The sequence below is a fragment of the Abramis brama genome, assembly GCF_963993115.1.
Source record: "Abramis brama genome assembly, chromosome: 5".
Lineage (NCBI taxonomy): Eukaryota > Metazoa > Chordata > Actinopteri > Cypriniformes > Leuciscidae > Abramis > Abramis brama.
In genome coordinates this window covers 33,787,284-33,806,610 of record NC_139967.1, presented here as the reverse complement: position 1 = coordinate 33,806,610, position 19,327 = coordinate 33,787,284, and the positions used below count along the sequence as shown (strand labels likewise).

The following is a 19,327-nucleotide window of genomic DNA, read 5'->3' as shown; positions in this document are numbered from 1 at the left end:
AACGGGTATAGTTTAGTAGTTTAATTACGGTTATTATAACGTATTTGTCATCTGCTTGTATGTATGCATTATTTATTAATAGCCTACAAGTCTGCTGTCTGAATGATGATCAAACATCTGATGAGTTTAATAAAGTTTATTGTACATCACACAAAAGATGAAGCGTCAGTTTTACTTCAGAAAATCACCGTAAGAGCTGAGTAAACACAGTAAGTTATAAGAAGTGCGCAAGTACATAAACGAATTTCGGTAGAGTTGAGGGAGCATTCCTGTGGGCGGAGGTTAGTCAAAAAACGGTTCTAGTGACGTCATTAAAGAAGGAAGTAGAGGGATGTAGTCCAAACGGGCCGTTCGCTGTAGGCGACTTCTGTTAAATAAAATATCTCGCTTGGCATTGAACTTTGAGCTTTTATAATTTTACAGATATTATTTATGCTCTAACAGCAACATTACACACTAACTAAAGTTTGAAACATGGAATCACGAAGAACGGGACCTTTAATCTGAACTAAAATAAACCTTTGTTTATAACTACTACAATATTACATTTAATTTTTTCCAAGGAGCTGATTTGTTTTATATGCTCCTAAGAAGAGTCAATTATAGCTCTAGAATTGCTCAAAGTATAAAAATATCATACTTTATGATTTTAGTTTTAATCTAAAAAAGAATAAAAAAAATTAAATCAAGGAAATTTCTCTGGCATTTATTTCTTTTTGTTGTATCAAAAACGTACCGAACCGAACCGTGACACAAGTGTATCGTATCGAACTGAACCGTGAATTTTGTGAACCGTTACACCCCTAATGGGTGTATTAAAACTTCAGAATTATATTCGTATAGACCTGCAACAGTGATAAGGTAAAGCTAAGAGTGGTCCAGACCAACCTTCCGAACGTATGACTTACAGAAGGTATACTTAACTAAGAACGTTTTGGGAAACGCGTATTAACGATAAGGTACAGCTTAAGGTGTAACTTAAGAACGACGTAGCGTTAAGGAGGTTTCGGGAAACCCAGCCCAGATCATGTTAAAGGGCATCTTGCAGGTTAGAGTACCCAGTAAGCCAATGTATAGAAAAATAACTTAGGAACTAGATTTATATATAAACATATACTTATAAAAAACGCTATTTAGGCTTCTGGAGTCGTTTTTGTGATAAAATTTTACTTCCGCATTTGAAAACCGCCAAACCGGAAGTGACGTAACGGCAGGGAGAGCGGTCAAAGTAAACAATAGGAAAGCAATGACAGCTCGGACGCTGAGGAAATTGTAGCCTAAATGTTTACTCGTATATGATATATAATAATTCATATAATTGATATATATAATGATATCATATAATTATGAACCTGATTTGAAGCCAAGTGAGCAGGGCAGGCCAGGATTAGACAGAACAACGGTGAGTTGTGCTGTCAGGAGAACAGGGCAGGGTCTCGGTGAGAGAACAGTGTTAGCTTATAGATGTATTCATGTTAGCCGACAATATGTATAACACTATGCTCAGATCACAATACTGTACAGATTATTAGCATGTATCAGGCAATAGCAAAGCTAGTATTTAGACCAGGGGTGGGCAAACTACGGCCCGCGGGCCACATACTGTTAGGCTGTTTAATCCGGCCCGTCGAGTATTTAAAAAATTGTCTTAAGATCGCATTCATTTTGCCTTTTTCTTACAATACTTTTTCGTTATATATAGGCTATATATATATATATTGCGTTGCATATATTTGACAATCGGAATATCAGATATTTCTTGCCATAGCTAACAAATGTAAAAAAGGAAAAATGACATAAAAGCAGATCATCATTCATTCAGCGCTGTTGTGGCTGCGGTGTGTGTCACGTAACAAGCAATGACGCGTCACCATGGAAACCAAACAGACAGCGACTTAAGCGCATAGACTTGTTGCACGTTAATGTTTTTTCCTTTTTTGGAAACTCACAGAGAAAAAAATGTTTGGTAACCGCTTGCACACCTGGGGTGCGTTTCCCGAAAGCATCGTTGGCCAACTATGGTCGCAAGTTCCGTCGTTACCAATAGAGTTCAATGGACATTGCGATGAACTTGCGACCATAGTTGGCCAACGATGCTTAAATAATAATAAGGATAAACAATATTTAAAAATATAGGCTATAATTATCTAACATCTGACTAATTAAAAATTAACCTCAAAACATAACATGCTAAATAGGGGATATCTAGCATAAAAAATGTATTGTCAGAATGTAGTCTCTCAGTTATTGAATTTCGCGCAGACGTTGCCACAACGTAAATGTGTTTGCTCAGCCCGATCTCATGAAAGTGCGAATACCACGAATTGTATTTGTAGTGCTTATGATACGCAGTTTTCGCGTGCATATGATACGCACTTTATGGCGTGTAATAGGCACGCACTCCGCACCCGTAATCCTAACCAAGGGGTTTACAGTGCGTAGCATATGCAAGCAAAAAACATTTTTGGCGTATATGGCACGAGAAATAAAATTTGTGGTATAGATACGCACTTTCATGAGATCGTGTTTCATAATCTGCTACTGGGCCGGCCCTCTGTCAAATTTTAAAACCCAGTGTGGCCCTTGAGCCAAAAAGTTTGCCCACCCCTGATTTAGACCCTTACCTGCATGTGTTGTGTATGTCAGCCATTAGGAGACAGTTTCCAGAGGAAGAGGGACTTTATAAAGGCTTTGAATGGCCCCATTTGGTGACAATGAATAAAAAAATGATCACAATCACAACTGTCTTACTGTATAAAAACTTTATATGTAGAAACAGCCAACACAAACATTAAAGTCGGTTTGTACAGATTCAAAATAAATTATAGAACATATTATATTTATAATAATAATAATAAGTGTCGGCTGCAGACTAATAACAAACACATAAATGCATTACATGCAAACGAATGCAAACGACTCCCTGTCGTGACGTCATATGACGCGGTTGTGGAAAAAAACGCGTTTTTTCAAAACGGTCAAGGAAACTGTCACGTTTTCTACTAAATTTTTGCCCTTATGTCTTGCAAAACAATTTTTAATCCTGCATTTACTTTTCATATGGTATTTTCATACAAGGTTATATTCATTTTGAAAAAAAGAAAAAAACCTGCAAGATGGACTTTAAGAGCATGTTGACAAACAGTTATAGAATTAAAGTTGATTAGTAAAACCATTCTCAAATAACATGCAAATGAGTCTGACGAAGAACGCATTGAAATGGACATTTCTTCTATATCTTGTGTATTTATACTCAACTTAGTGTGTGTTATGACAACCATGACCTGAGGGTTATGGAAAGTTATCAAAAGAATTTTGATTGGTCAAAGTGTTGCGAAGATACGAGCAAATTAAACAGTCAGGCGATGCCCATTTTTACTAATTCACGTATATCTGCAGGACGTCAGACATCAGGAGATTCTGAGGACATGTGTCAAGTTTCTTCAAAATTTCTTCAAAATTACTATTATATATTTTGTGAATGTCCAAACTTCACAAAATTTGGTGCACATGTCCAACAGGAGAGTCTGAGGAAACATGCCAAATATCACAAATTGTGATGAGGGCTGTAATACTAATGTTGATGGATAATAAATCTTTTTAGGTCTATAATTTTTACCATCAGTTTGAATGGCTGAATATTTCATGATTTCCTTTTTGAACTATCATGTATTTTTGTAAGGTGTTTCATCAAACCCTAACTCTCAGTATCAGTGGAGATTCAAGATTCAAGTTGACTTTGCAGTATAAAAACACATAATATTTGGAACGATACAAGGAAATCACAAGTATCACCTATTTGTTCATATTAACTTTTGGTGCTTGGACCCCAGTAATTGCTGCATGTGGCTATATTTTAAATGTATAATATTTATAGAAATAAATGTATTGTTGTAGGCTTCCTGAAATATTTGGTTTATACGTACGTTTTAAGTAACATCATTTTAGGTATCTCAAATATTTAGCAGTGTGCAAGTTTTAACTTGGCGCTCATGTATGCCGTGAATAGGCAGACAGCTTAAGGTCTGTAGAAAAGAGAAATCTGAATTATTTTTGATTAATTTTCAGATAAATCCACCCTTAAATTGCTCATAAAAGCAAAACAAAACAAGTTTACATGTCTTTGTGGGTGGTACTTGGGCAGAAAAAGCTGAAAAGTGCACCAGACTTTATAATAAGTTTATTTATTTATTTATTTTTAAAGAAACTGAAAATACTAATATGGATTTTGCCTTTTAATTTTTGCATAAATATGATATTCTGTTCACTCTTAATGCAGCTCAAAAAGGAGCGGGACAGCCTCAACAGTCAATTGAGGAAGATAAAAATGAGGTAAGCAAATACAGGAAATGTACAGCAATTTGACTACTTTAAATAGAAGTCCTTGTTTCGTTGTTTTAATATAGACATTCTGATCCTATTACCGTTTTAATGGATGCAGAATGCACACATACAATCTGTCTTCTGCACAGGGAAAGCACTTTAACAAAAGAGACAGAAAAGGAGAAGGAAGCACTTCAGCAATCTCTCCAAACACAGAGTGCCTTGGTCTCAGAAAAGGACAAAGAATTAGACTCTCTGAGAAATGAGGTAACGTCCTTTTGGTTTAGAGTTTGAATGTGCGAATTTCAGGTTTGCTCAATTTTTGTGTGTGTGTGTGTGTGTGTGTGTGTGTGTGTGTGTGTGGTTCTTGCAAGCAGATAGCAGGTCTGTGTGACAAGACACAGGCGCTTCAGTCCAATCTGAAATCCCACAAGAGTGAGAACACTCAGCTTCAGGAGCGACTGAAGGCTCTCGAGAGGAGTCTAGCTGACGCTTAGGGCACCGGCTCAGGTACCACTCCACACATAGTTGTTTTAAACCAGCATGTTTCTATTAAATCAGTTAAAAATAAATATCACGGGTTAAATGTCAAATTAAATTCAGTAAGACTATAGATATTGTTTAATCTACATGACCGGTTCGCATGTGTGTGTTTTACATTCCAACCAGATGATTCTGTCTTGAAAACATGGAGGGAGGCGAAGGAAAATGCTGAGCATCAGGTATGCAGACTGGACTGTTTTCCTATCACACATAATTATATTGACATACTGCTCTTTTGGCCCACGGACCTACAAGAGTGAGCATTGCTTAGGCAAACAATTACAATGTTATTTTACACAAAAATTTTGTTTTGTTCCTAAAAATGAGTAATAAAGATTTGTTTGTTTGTTTGTAGGCTTTTCGCACACTTTTTGCATTAACCATGTATAATATTATTGATATAATCTGTTAATTCTTAATTTAAAAGTTGTACAATTAAATTCAGGGTCCCTACGCAGTTTAGAAAAGCATGGAATTTGATTTGAGTAATTTCCAGGTCTGAAAAAACTACGGAAAATTAAAACTGACTGGAAAAATAATTTTGTTTTCATGGTATTTCCCCTATTCAGTTTTCTGAAATGTAAAATTAAGAAAAAAAAAAAAAAGAAAGCATACAAGCAGAGTGATTTCATGGCAAAACTTTAGTGATAGTGATTGTCGAACACGACTCAGACTGGACTTTGCTGGATCAAAGTTTGGATCAAACCACAAATTCACCAAAGTGTTCATCTTGTCAGAATCTTGTTATCCGTTTGTCATTTACATTTTTTGACTCTCAAAAGGATTTGCCAGGCTGATGTTAAATTTTCCGATGCTTAGTAAAAAAATAAAATAAATAAATCAATAAAAGTAATTAAAAAAGGTACTTACATTACTAGTCATTTACGGATATCTAAAAAATCCTACAAATAGAAATCTAATTTTAACAAGTTGGCATTGCAATATTACATAACAGTGGTATTAGGGCTGCACGATATTGAAGAAAAATGCGATAACTCATTAAATAATGCGATATTCAATATGCAATACAATAATGCTTAAAGTGTGTAAAATAAACTTAAATTATCTTCGTCAAGCAGGGGACTGCGTATCCATCAAGGGAAGATGAAGTGTGTGAAGCAGACAGACCAGCAACCTCGCACTGCTCAGGAAGCAGGTCAGACGATAGGGTCCAGAAGCCGGAAGTGCAACCACAGTGCTGCAGGACCCAATGGTGCTGAGTCTCCTGATGTGGCTGAAGGAAACCCCATGATGGAGAAAGTACCCTGCGTTTACGAGGACACCAGCCCACCAGAGGCACACCTGATAAAGCCAGTAACGAAGCAGCCAGGTAGGCGCGGAAAGATCAAGTGGCCAAAAGCGAATGACCGGGTGGCGTGGCAGAGTCTGGATGCTGACTTGAGCCAACTGTTGGAGCTGGCGTTGAGAGGGAGCATCGAAAGCAAACTGAACATCATTGGGGACATCATCTTCGAGGTATGCAGAGAGAGGTTTGGCGAGGTCAGTAAAAAAGAGCCCACAGCCCCAGCCAAAGGAAGAAGAGAGAGAGAGATCGAACAGCTCATTAAAGCAAGGCGCCAGCTCCGTCGGAACTGGAGAAAGGCTGCATCTCAGGAGAAGGAAGGCCTGAAGGTCCTGTGGGACAAGGTCAGACAAAACCTCGCCAGGCTGAGGAGAGTGGAGAGGATTAGGAGGAGGAGGAAGAGATGGGAGAAAGAGAGAACCAACTTTTTTAGAGATCCCTTCAAGTATGCCCGGCAGTTGTTGGACGAAAAGAGAAGCGGAAAGCTGAACGTCAGTAAGGAGGAGCTGGAACAGCACATCAAGAGCCAGTACAGTGACAGCAAACGAACATCACACCTTGGTTCTCCAGGGTATGTACCGCGGCCAGCCCCCCCAATTTTACCTTTCGACAGTTCTCCACCTAAGTTGCGAGAAGTGGAGGAGGTAATCAGGAAGGCAAGGTCAGCGTCAGCCCCAGGGCCGAATGGGCTTCCCTACAAGCTCTACAAGAATTGCCCGCAGGTAGTAAAGGTACTATTGAAGCTAATGAAAACAGCTTGGAGGAAGCAGCAAGTCCCAGCAGAGTGGCAGCAAGCCGTCGGCGTATTTATTCCCAAGGAGCAGAACTCCCAGACCATCAGCCAGTTCAGAAGCATTGCCTTGTTGAACATAGAGGGGAAGGTTTTCTTCTCCGTTCTGGCAAAGAGAATGACCAACTTTCTCATGGCAAATGGGTACATCGACACAGGCTGCCAAAAGGCTGGAATTCCCGGCTTTCAAGGATGCATTGAGCACTCTTCGCTGATTTGGGAGCAGATCCAGCGCGCCAGGAGAGAGAAGAGTGATGTGCATGTGGTTTGGTTGGACCTGGCCAATGCATATGGCTCAGTTCCACACAGGCTGATTGAGTTCGCCTTGGAGTTCTTCCATGTCCCGGGTTGTGTAAAGAACATCATTGCCAGATATTTCAGCAACCTGCGCATGTGTTTCACACTAGAGGGCTACACGACAGGATGGCAGCAGTTAGAACGTGGCATTGCGATGGGGTGCGCCATCTCCCCCATCCTGTTTGTGATGGCTTTCGAGGTAATCATCATAGGGGCCAGGCAGGTAGTTGGAGGTATCAAATTACCATCAGGCGTGAGGCTACCACCCCTGAGGAGCTACATGGACGATGTGACAAGCATCCTTCAAACGGCTCCTTGTACAAACAGGCTCCTCAGGCGCTTTGATGAACTTCTCACTTGGGCGAGGATGAAGGTCAAGGCGGAAAAATCAAGAAGCCTGTCGATAAGGAAAGGTGTAATGCAGGTCCAGGACAGCTTTGTCGCAGGAGGGGAGCCCATTCCACGGCTGGACGAAAAACCACTGCGAAGCCTGGGGAGGCTGTACACGGCAGACTTGTCAGACAGGCAGATGGGAAAGATAGCCAAACAGCAACTCGCAGAAGGTCTGGCAAAGATTGAGCAGAGTCAACTGCCCGGGAAGCACAAGGTGTGGTGCTACCAGCACATCCTGTACCAACGTATCCTGTGGCCCCTTAAGGTCTGTGAAATCGCTTCATCACATGTCAGCAGAATGGATAGCCTAGCCAACAACTACATCCGTAAGTGGCTAGGCTTGCCCCGATGCTTTTCAGATGCAGGGCTCTTCGGTCGGAGCATGCTGGAGCTCCCGATCAAATCCATCAGCCTCGGATATAAGCAGGAAAAGGCTCGCCTTGTGCTGGAACTAAAGAACTCAGCAGACCCGCTCATAAGGAGTGCGAACGTTCCCATCCGCACAGACCGCAAATGGAAGGCGCAAACAGAGGTGGAGCGCGCCATCGCCAGTCTGCAACACAGAGAAGTGATGGGGGCCGTCCAGACCAGTCGTGCTGGCCTGGGCTGGGGAGCAGCGCAGCAATTCTGGTCCAAAGCCACCAAGAGACAGCAGAAGATCATGGTGGTGGACGAAATCACCAGACTGGAGAAGGAGCGTTTCCATCTGAAAGCAATATCCCAGGGCGCGCAAGGAGCCTGGACGAGATGGGATGCTACCATAAACAGGCGTTTTACCTGGGCGGATATCTGGAGGACGCCTCAATCCAGGCTCAGTTTCCTGTTGAGGGCGACCTACGACACCCTTCCATGCCCTAGGAACCTCACACTGTGGTATGGTGATGAGGTGGGCTGTCATCTGTGCGGGAGCGCCAAGGCAAGTCTTCAACACACTTTGTCAGGATGCGGAGTGGCACTGACCCAGGGACGCTTCAGGTGGCGCCATGATACAATACTGACGAAACTGGCCGAGATCCTGGAGGGCTGTAGGGTGGCAGCGAACCAGTCACCGGCAACAAAAGAGCATGCCCTGACAGGGTTTGTAAAGCCCGGTGGTATACATCTATTTCCTGAGAAGAAGGGCAACATGCTCGCACCTGGTAAAGAGTGGCAGATGCTGGCAGATCTTAGGAAACAGCTGGTCTTTCCAAAAGAGATCATGACTACCGCTCTCCGACCAGACATAGTCATGTGGTCTACAGCGGCGAAGCGAGCCCTCCTCATCGAGTTAACCATCCCCTGGGAGGAGAATATGGCAGCAGCCCACGAAAGGAAGCGCCAGAAGTACGCCGAGTTAGCAGCAGAGTGTAAATATGCTGGCTGGAAAGCAACTGTTCACCCTGTGGAGATTGGCTGTCGAGGCTTCGTGGGCAAAGCAGCAGTCCAGCTGCTACACGGAGTGGGCGTAACAGGCTCAAGGCTGAGGAAAGCCACGGGGGTGCTGGGAGAGGAAGCAGAGAAAGGGAGCTACTGGCTTTGGTTGAGGAGGAAAGAAATGGGGTGGGGATCATCACCCCAGTGAAGGCAGCTGCAGGGGGTGGTGGGGAGACGTCCCCGGCATGCCACCGCCCCCCCCGCCTGGAGATGTACTGGTCATGGGGGCAAAACATCTATGAACGGCGGTGTCCAGCTGATGACCCTGCAGCTGTCCCAATGGCACCGGAGGAGGTGCGACAGGCTGGAAAGCCAGAGCAGGTAATGCCACCTCACCTGTACAACAAACTGAAATATATTTAAAATTATATAACCTACATACGTGTTTCACATTCTTTTTTGATAAAAAAACATCCCTACAGCTTCTGAAAGTTAACATCAGTGTTTTACTGTAGCATAGGAAGTGTTATTTTAACATCAGTGTAAACCATTGGGTTCAGGGTTTCAGGTTGCATTAGGTAATCCTACATTAGGTTTGTATCCTACAACAGAAACTGAATAATCAAATGTAAAAATAAAACGCTGATTAGTTTTCACTGTATGAATTAAATATATACTGATTCTTGTTAAAGCTACAAAAGTTATTCAGCCAAGAGCAGTGAGTGATTTTCTCTTTGTCCTTTGTTCATGACTCCAGTTATTGCAAGCCGTTGCGATATGCATATCGCGATATACATTTGCGATATTTCAATATATTGTGCAGCCCTAAAATGGTATCAGAATAGAGTCTCAATCTCTAAAAGCAACTTCTCTGGGTTTATTGAATCATGTTAATTGACTTTGCTGATTTCTTTGGGAAAGGTTGAATTCCTGAACACGGTTATTGTGGATCTGCAGCGGAAGAACGAAGACCTAAAATCTATAGAGAAGATTGCTGAAGCAGCGCTCAACGTAAACGTTGCAACCGAAATAGACACTCATAACAGGTGCTTTTTTATTTATTTAAATCCCAGCATACAATCCCAAGAGTCACTCATTTATTTTCAATCTTCAAACACAAACGTCTCAGTTAACTTAATTACTATAATTACTGGTTTTATATTAGTTGACTAACATAAAGATTTTGTAGTTCTTCAAACAAAAAGGTCATTGTGTGTACATACATTTATAGAGGTGTATTCCTAAATGTAAAGAGTGTTACTTCAAGGTTTATTACTTAATTCTCATATATTGATTTGAATTGGATTATTTCCGTTTGGGTTATCCATGTTTCACCTTGTTCAGTTTATCATGTTGATATGCAAATAAAATGTTGTTTTACACAAGTATATTGGGTAAAAAAGAAAGAAAGTTGTTATTATATAAGTTCATCATGTTATGCAATGTCTAAGAGCTTGTCTTTTCTGAGACGGCGGTTAAAAAGAACCCCCCTCCCCGTCTCTTCTGTGACATATGCGACTGCTTCGACCAGCACGACACCGAAGACTGTCCCACGCAGAACCAGATGCTAGATCCCCCCCCCCCCCCCCCCCGGCTCATGGGACCTTATTTCGGAAAAAATATGTATGGAAGTCAATGGCGAGAGACAACTTATCTTTTTATTCCGTCTGAACTGTGCCCTGAATTACACATATGATGTTTGTCAATTTAAAAGGTAATTATGAAAGTCAAGAAAGTCGCAGTTTGTCATAAAACAGAAGAGTAACGTTTAGTTTTATGTGAAAATCGCTCAATGAACTACATCTCTCGTCTCCCATTATGTACTACGTCACAAGATCCGTTGCTCGTATGTGTGTATTCTGGCTCAAAACACTCAGGCATGACGGTGTTATGTTACGATTATAATGTAAGACTATAGAAAAAATGTCAGACGTTAGCTTCATTCATTGAGAGAAAAGGTATGACGTCCCATGTGCGCCTTCTGGGTTTGTAGTCTTTGTAATTACGTATTTTCACAGTCTTATACCTCAACAGTTTTACATCAAGCTGCGACTTTCTTGACTTTAAAATGTATCTTTTAAATTGACAAACATCATATGTGTAAATCAGGGCACAATTCAAACGAGATCAAAATATTTGTTGTCTCTCGCCATTGACTACCATACAATATTTTGAGGGACTTAGGCTCTCTATAGTACGGTGGCCGAGAGAGCTCAACGCACTGCAACTGAAGAAAACACATGCAAATAGAAAACCACCTGCAAATTAAGAAAACATCTTCATCAGTTTCACAACACATGTGTGCTCCAAATACTCACAACACAACCAAATACAGAAACGCGCTGCAAAAGTTCACAACACAACCAAATACAGAAACGCGCTGCAAAAGTTCACAACACAAACAAATACAGAAACGCGCTGCAAATAGAACAGAACACAACGGAAATGTTTCCAGGGAACCCAATAAGTGACGGACCCGGCTGGGACGTGCTCACAGCTGTCTACTTTTATTATTATTTAATTTTTTTTGCAAAACATACAGAGATGACACGTTTATGACATACAACTTTGTATACAATATACAAAATGTATTTACAATATGTTCAATGTCATAAGAATACTAAAAAGAACAATGAGCTGAAGACAAAAATAAATAAATAAATAAAGAGAGAGAAAAAGAACATGAGGGAAAGACATTAATCTATACATCAGTTACATTGTACACATTTTGTCATGTTATGTTAAAATAAGTTTCATAAGAAATGTTAGAATGCAGCTAGGGTCCAAATATGAGACGGCAAGTTTTAAAGTTGAGACACTCACACACAGATATAACGCATATTTTAAAAACTTAATTTGTTGTATAAAATGTATATTTATTTGCAACAGTTATGTTAACAGCAATAATACTATATTTCTGGTAAGAACAGCTATTCAGCTGATGGACACGCGCTGCGTTGTCATGGGAACGTCCCAGGTGAAAATAATGAGGAAATTACGTTGTCTTTCGTTGCTCCCTTCATCAACACAATGGCACACAAGTGCCCCGCTCCCTCCAAAGTGCCCAATTCAAGGGCTCTGCCGTCTGCCCTTTTAAGAGAGTAGGGCATAGGTAAAGCTCACGAGCAATAAGCACGTCCCTTCTTCTTCTTCTTCTTCTTTTAGTTATCTGGCCGTTCACTCCATAGGAGCATTACCGCCACCTACTGAATATTTTATCCACCTGGGTGATGAATCTGTATTGTTTTATTTTCTTTTCTTTCTTTCCCCTTTCCTTCCTTTCCTTTCCTTCCTTAAAAAATAAATAAATAAATAAAATAAAATTGAAGGGGGGTGGATACCCCACCCACCCCAAAGGATCAGAGCCCAGGCTTCAGCTGACGCTGCGTGTTCAGCTCCTCCAGCTTCCACACTGGGCTCCTCAGCCTTTAAGGCAGGCAGAGGCACCATACATCTCACCCTCAGACCCTATATTCCTATATCCTGTAACATATACCTGTAACCTCCAAAAAGATTAAAACAGCCCTATATATCTGATTGTCACTTAAACCCTTCCCCAGAAGATCCACAACACTCACTGGCCTATTTTTAATACTATTAAAAAGACTGTCACGCTGACCATCATATTTACCACACTTAAAAAGCACATGCTCAACTGTTTCTAAAATATTACATTCGTTACACATCCCACTGTCATGCTTCCCCATTAATGCTAATAAGCACGTCCCAGCCGTCCGTCCGTCACTTATTGGGTTCCCCGGAAACATTTCCGTTGTGTTCTGTCCTATTTGCAGCGCGTTTCTGTATTTGTTTGTGTTGTGAACTTTTGCAGCGCGTTTCTGTATTTGGTTGTGTTGTGAACTTTTGCAGCGCGTTTCTGTATTTGGTTGTGTTGTGAGTATTTGGAGCACACATGTGTTGTGAAACTGATGAAGATGTTTTCTTAATTTGCGGGTGTTTTTTCTATTTGCATGTGTTTTCTTCAGTTGCAGCGCGTTGAGCTCTCTCGGCCACCGTACTATAGAGCTGGTAAGTCCCGCCCATCCGTAAAACCCCAAGTGGACCTCTAGGTTGAAAAATCGTCAATGCAAGTGAATGGGAGAAAATAATTATTTTCTGATCCCGTTTGAATTGTGCCATGAATGTGAACATATGTTGTCTGTGAATTTTTTATATAATTTTTCATGTTACGAGTTTGACAGTATATTGTATGATTCTTTGGCTAGCAGTTGTGGAAAAGACATAACGAGAAAGACTACATGTCGCCTATGTGACGTCACCCCATAACACATTTTCCCTCCACTTGTCAAATCACGGTGCTACTGCTGCGATAATCTATGGAGACAGATCGAGATGCCTGTGTGTTTTGTACCCAAATGTCACCATTCAAACCAAATGGGCTGTTCTTTCTTCAGATTCGCGTCGAAAGCAGCGAAGAGTTGTAGTCCACAAAGTGCTCTCACACAAAGTCTAACCGTATCAAACTTCTACCCGCTAAATTGTAGCATTCTTTACACGAAAAATTATATAAAAAATTCACAGACAACATATGTTCACATTCATGGCAAAATTCAAACGGGACCAGAAAATAATTATTTTCTCCCATTCACTTGCATTGACAATTTTTCAACCCAGAGGTCCACTTGGGGTTTTACGGATGGGCGGGACTTACCAGCTCTATACTGTCTATGGTTTGGATACTGTAAGAGAAGTAATAATATAACAAGTTATTCTAGGATTGTGAAAATTTCATTATTTCTCAACAGAAAAACGAGTAGCCTAAATGTTTCTGTTTCAATCAGTTATATTTCTGTTTCAAGGAGTTATATTTCAGGATGACTTAGGAAAACGTTTGCAAAAATAATTGAGTTGTGTAGATCTGGAATGTATAAAGTCAGCATGTTTCCCTGGTTGTTTGAGACATTTATTTGTATAAAGTTCAAATGGGGAAAATCTTATGGAAAGAAACATAAAATATATTTTAAGTGCAAAAAACATGTCGTGTTATATGTTAATTCTAATGTGCTGCTCTAAAAAACGTGTGTATGGCCCTGAAGAACTTCCTGAACTGTCTGTAGAAAACGTAGGGCTATTTGTCTCTTCTTAAAGCCAGACATGTTTTTCCAAAATGAAACTGCCTGATAAATGAAGCAGTGAGTCACAATAAACATCATTTTCAAATACAATTGTCTGATGTTGTCAATCTTAAGAATAAACGGTTTTTCCCAGATTTTTTCTTTATGTTCCTCACTGGCCACACGGTAAAGATCAAGTACCCCCTATAACTTGTATTACTGAATAATACTTTCACTGAATACCATTTAGCAAAATCGTTGATATTTAAAGTGAAGTATTGTAAAGTATTGTTTCCTGTGACCACTTCGAACTTCCTGTTTCGAATGCGCATGCGTCGCGTCTGAACGCGTTGTTGTCTTTGGAGCTCCATCGATTGATTTATAATTCTTGATTTCTCTTTAAACTCACTTACAACGAACATTTTCTATTTTTCCTCACCTCATAGTTACAACGCGGACTGTTGAGCAGACGCGTCTCAAGCCTATTAGTGATCCAACGTCGGATACTCTTATAGGTTACTCCTGTGGATCACGGCTGAACGCGTCTTCTCCACACTCACTTACAAACAAACATTTTTTCGCCTATCGTGCGTCTACTCTACACCTGTACCACTAAAAAGACGGATTATATCCAAGACTTCAGTCATAAATTAGTATTAATATTGATAGCATCACTGGTAGCGTCGTTGCTAACTTAACTTACTGTCCATCTGTTAAAATGGCGAATATATCAGATGTAAGTAGTCTACCTTTTGGTGCAGGTGAGGACACATTTGAGCTACACGCGTTGCAGTCTGAGCTGGAAGCTGTTGAGAAACAGATCCACGACCTTTTAGTGAGAAAAGCCGAGCTGATAGACCGGCGGTTAGCTCTTGAAACATCACGCGCCGATGCACACAAATCAGTGATCAACGTTACTAACCCGCTGACTCCGACCTCGTCTACTCCGTGCGTTACTCAGCATCGGTCACGAGCGTCGAGGCCGCGATCAGCTATGGTCTCGTTCACTCCGGCTCCAACACGCCACCACGAAGCCTGGATATTTCCGCAGCGGAAGACGCGAGTCAGGTCTAGACCAAGAAAACTCTCTCCGACCCTCCCGGTTTTCGAGATATCCACACAAAACCGCTTCTCCCCTCTTCGCGAAACAGAACGCGATGCTGTGATCATCGGTGATTCCATCGTTCGACACGTACAAGCTACGTTAAATAAAAGTAAGGTGCATAGTCACTGCTTTCCTGGTGCTCGTGTTTCTGAAATCGCTGCTCACGTTCCCGAGATTCTGAACGAGCGCGTCGGAACTGTGGTCCTGCACGCGGGAGGGGCCGACATCAGGCTGCGCCAGACAGAGGTTCTGAAGAAAGACTTCAGGAATCTGATCGATACGGTACGCAGCACATCGCCTGATATAACGATCATTGTGTCAGGACCGCTTCCCACGTACCGACTAGGTCATGAAAAGTTTAGTAGATTATTCGCGCTAAATGAATGGTTAATGTCATGGTGCAATGAGCAGAAACTGCTCTTTGTAAATAATTGGAATCTGTTTTGGGAGCGTCCTAGGCTTTACCGTGCTGATGGCTTACACCCAAGCAGATTCGGATCGGATCTTCTGTCAGATAACATCTCCAAAATGTTAAATACCCTTTGACTAGTAACCAAAAGTTCAAATCATAGTCTCTGCTGCACCAAATTAACTGATATAAATAGTGTAGAACATTGCATAGAAACTGTGTCTATTCCTCGTTTAGTGAGATCAAATAATAAATCTACTGCAGGATCTAGAAAAAATCTAATTGTTATTAAACCAGAAAATGTTGCTATTAGTAACCAAAAACAATTTCTAAAGCTAGGTCTTCTAAACATTAGATCACTCACACCTAAGGCAGTTATTGTAAATGAAATAGTCACGGATAATAGCTTCGATGTGCTTTGCCTTACTGAAACTTGGCTTAAACCTAATGATTATTTCGGTCTAAATGAGTCTACTCCATCAGGATACTCCTATAAGCACGAACCCCGTCTGATTGGTCGTGGCGGCGGTGTTGCAGCGGTCTATAGAGATATTCTCAATGTTACTCAGAAAACGGGTTATAAGTTTATTTCGTTTGAAATACTTGTACTAAATGTTACGCTCTTAGATGTTAGAAAAAAATCCATATTATCTCTAGCCTTGGCTACCGTATATAGACCGCCTGGGCCTTACGCTGATTTCCTAAAAGAGTTTGCAGATTTTCTCTCAGATCTATTGGTCAATGTAGATAAAGCATTAATTGTTGGAGATTTTAACATACACGTAGATAATTTAAATGATGCGTTAGGGGCTGCGTTTATAGATTTATTAAATTCCTTTGGGGTCAAACAAAACGTCACCGGACCAACTCATCGTCTTAATCACACACTCGATTTAATTATATCATATGGAACCGATCCAACCGATATAGATATCATTCCACAAAGTGATGATGTCACTGACCATTACTTGGTAACTTGCATATTACGTACTGCTGTAATATGTCATGCGGCGCCGCGTTTTCGACCAGGCAGAACAATCCTTCCATCCACCATAGATAATTTCTCGAGTTGCTTGTCTGATCTGTCTCAGCTGCTGCCTGAACCCAAACAAACAGATGAACTAGAAGAACTAACTAGCACTATGAGCACCATTCTCTCTAGAACATTGGATGTTGTTGCACCCGTTAGATTAAAAAAGGTCACAGAGAAAATTAAAGCACCATGGTACAATAATACTACGCATGTTCTAAAGAGAGAAACCCGTAATTTAGAGCGTAAATGGAAACAAACTAATTTAGAGGTCTTTAGAATCGCGTGGAAAGACAGTATGTCACGTTATAAAAAGGCCCTAAAAGCGGCCAGGGCTGAGCATCTCCGCAAACTAATAGAAAACAACCAAAACAATCCTAGGTTTTTATTTAACACCGTGGCTAGACTAACAAATAAACAGACGTCACCCGAACAAAATATCCCATTACAGTTTAGTAGTAATGATTTCATGAACTTCTTCACTGAGAAAATAGAAAACATCAGAACCACAATTGTAAACGTTCAATCCTCAATCGCACCTTATAATTCAGCCTCAATTTTCCCCCCGCAAGAACAATTACAGTGCTTTACAACTATAGAACAAAAAGAGTTAAATAAACTTATCACTTCATCTAAAACAACAACATGTTTATTAGATCCTATACCAACTAAACTACTGAAGGAAGTGTTACCTGTAGTGGAAGAGCCTCTCCTCAATATTATTAACTCATCTTTATCTTTAGGTCATGTTCCAAGAACATTTAAACTGGCAGTGATAAAACCTCTCATTAAGAAACCACAATTAGACCCGCATAATCTAGCAAATTATAGACCCATTTCAAATCTACCTTTTATGTCTAAAATACTAGAAAAAGTTGTGTCCACTCAACTGGGCTCTTTCTTGCAAGAAAATGATATCTATGAAAAGTTTCAGTCAGGATTCAGGCCGCATCATAGCACTGAAACTGCGCTCGTTAAAATCACAAATGATTTACTCTTAGCTTCTGACCAAGGCTGCATCTCAATACTAGTTTTACTTGATCTAAGTGCTGCGTTCGATACTATAGATCACACAATACTCTTAGATCGACTACAAAATTATACTGGTGTTCAAGGACAAGCATTAAGCTGGTTTAGATCATACTTATCAGACCGCTACCATTTTGTCTATTTAAATGGAGAAAAATCGATCATAATTCCAGTAAACTATGGAGTGCCGCAGGGATCTGTGTTGGGCCCTCTGTTATTCTCAATATATATGCTGCCACTTGGAAATATTATAAGGAAACATGGAATTAGTTTCCATTGTTATGCTGATGACACTCAAATATATATTTCATCACGGCCGGATGAAAACGCTAAATTATCCAAATTGACAGAGTGTGTTAAAGATATAAAAGATTGGATGACGCGTAATTTTCTATTATTAAATCCAGACAAGACAGAGGTAATACTTATCGGTTCAAAAAACCGCCCACAGAACCTCTCACAATACAACTTTGACATCGTAGGATGTCCTGTTACTTTATCCTCTACAGTAAAAGACCTGGGTGTTATACTCGATTGTAACCTGTCTTTTGAAAATCATATTTCGTATGTTACAAAAACAGCCTTTTTCCACCTTAGAAACATTGCTAAGCTATGTAATATGCTATCAGTTTCTGATGCAGAAAAGTTAGTTCATGCATTCATGACCTCGAGACTAGATTACTGTAATGCTTTATTAGCCGGTTGTCCTGCATCCTCAATAAACAAGCTACAGTTAGTCCAAAATGCAGCCGCTAGAGTTCTTACTAGATCAAGAAAATATGATCATATAACACCGATTTTATCATCACTACATTGGCTACCTATAAAGTTCCGTATTAATTACAAGGTATTGCTACTGACTTATAAAGCCCTAAACGGCTTAGCTCCAGTCTATTTAGCGGATCTTCTATCACCCTATAATCCATCGCGCTCTTTAAGATCAATAAATTCAAGGCTTTTGGTCATACCTAGGATATCCAGATCAACCAAAGGAGGGAGAGCATTTTCACATTTGGCTCCAAAACTCTGGAATAGCCTTCCTGATACTGTTCGTTGCTCGGACTCACTCTCCCAGTTTAAAACTAGATTAAAGACGCATCTTTTCAGCCAGGCATTCATATAATATTGTTAATCTCACAGTTTCAAACTACAATCCGGCCTCTAGTTCATAAATGCCAGAGGAGAACTGGCCCCCGACTGAGCCTGGGTTCTCCCAAGGTTTTTTTTTTCTCCATTAGGTCACCTGATGGAGTTTTAGGACACCATTAGGCCGCTTGATGGAGTTTTTTTCGGTTCCTTGCCACTGTTGCCTTTGGCTTGCTCAGTTGGGGATATTTTGGGGATATTTAATTTTATTCTATCAATCAATAAATTCCACTAGAAACAAACTTTGTTGTATTATTTTATTTTAATACTGTGAAGCTGCTTTGATACAATCTGTATTGTGAAAAGCGCTATACAAATATACTTGATTTGATTTGATTTATTTCACTAATGTTATTTTTTTTTTTTGCTGTTCTTTACCATAAAAAAGCATGCGATTAATGTATTACATTTTCTGTTTATAGTTTTAAATAAAAATGGACTAATAATTCAAGGTTCTGACAAGTTCAGAATTCATTCCATAAATCTTTGTTTAGCAATTAAAAAAAATGTTTCTTGTCATAGATCAGTCAA

At 40.3% G+C, this 19,327-nt stretch overlaps 1 pseudogene across 1 annotated transcript in view; it reads left to right on the top strand.

The window, feature by feature from the left end:
• The window catches only part of LOC311083778, a 68,998-nt pseudogene that overhangs the window by 48,989 nt on the left and 682 nt on the right, over positions 1-19,327 (top strand). Inside the window, exons 17-22 of the transcript in view lie at positions 4,280-4,332; positions 4,473-4,590; positions 4,701-4,833; positions 4,993-5,045; positions 9,924-10,048; positions 10,458-10,625. The product of the transcript in view is annotated as an uncharacterized misc_RNA (transcript). The remainder of the gene's footprint in view (positions 1-4,279; positions 4,333-4,472; positions 4,591-4,700; positions 4,834-4,992; positions 5,046-9,923; positions 10,049-10,457; positions 10,626-19,327) is intronic.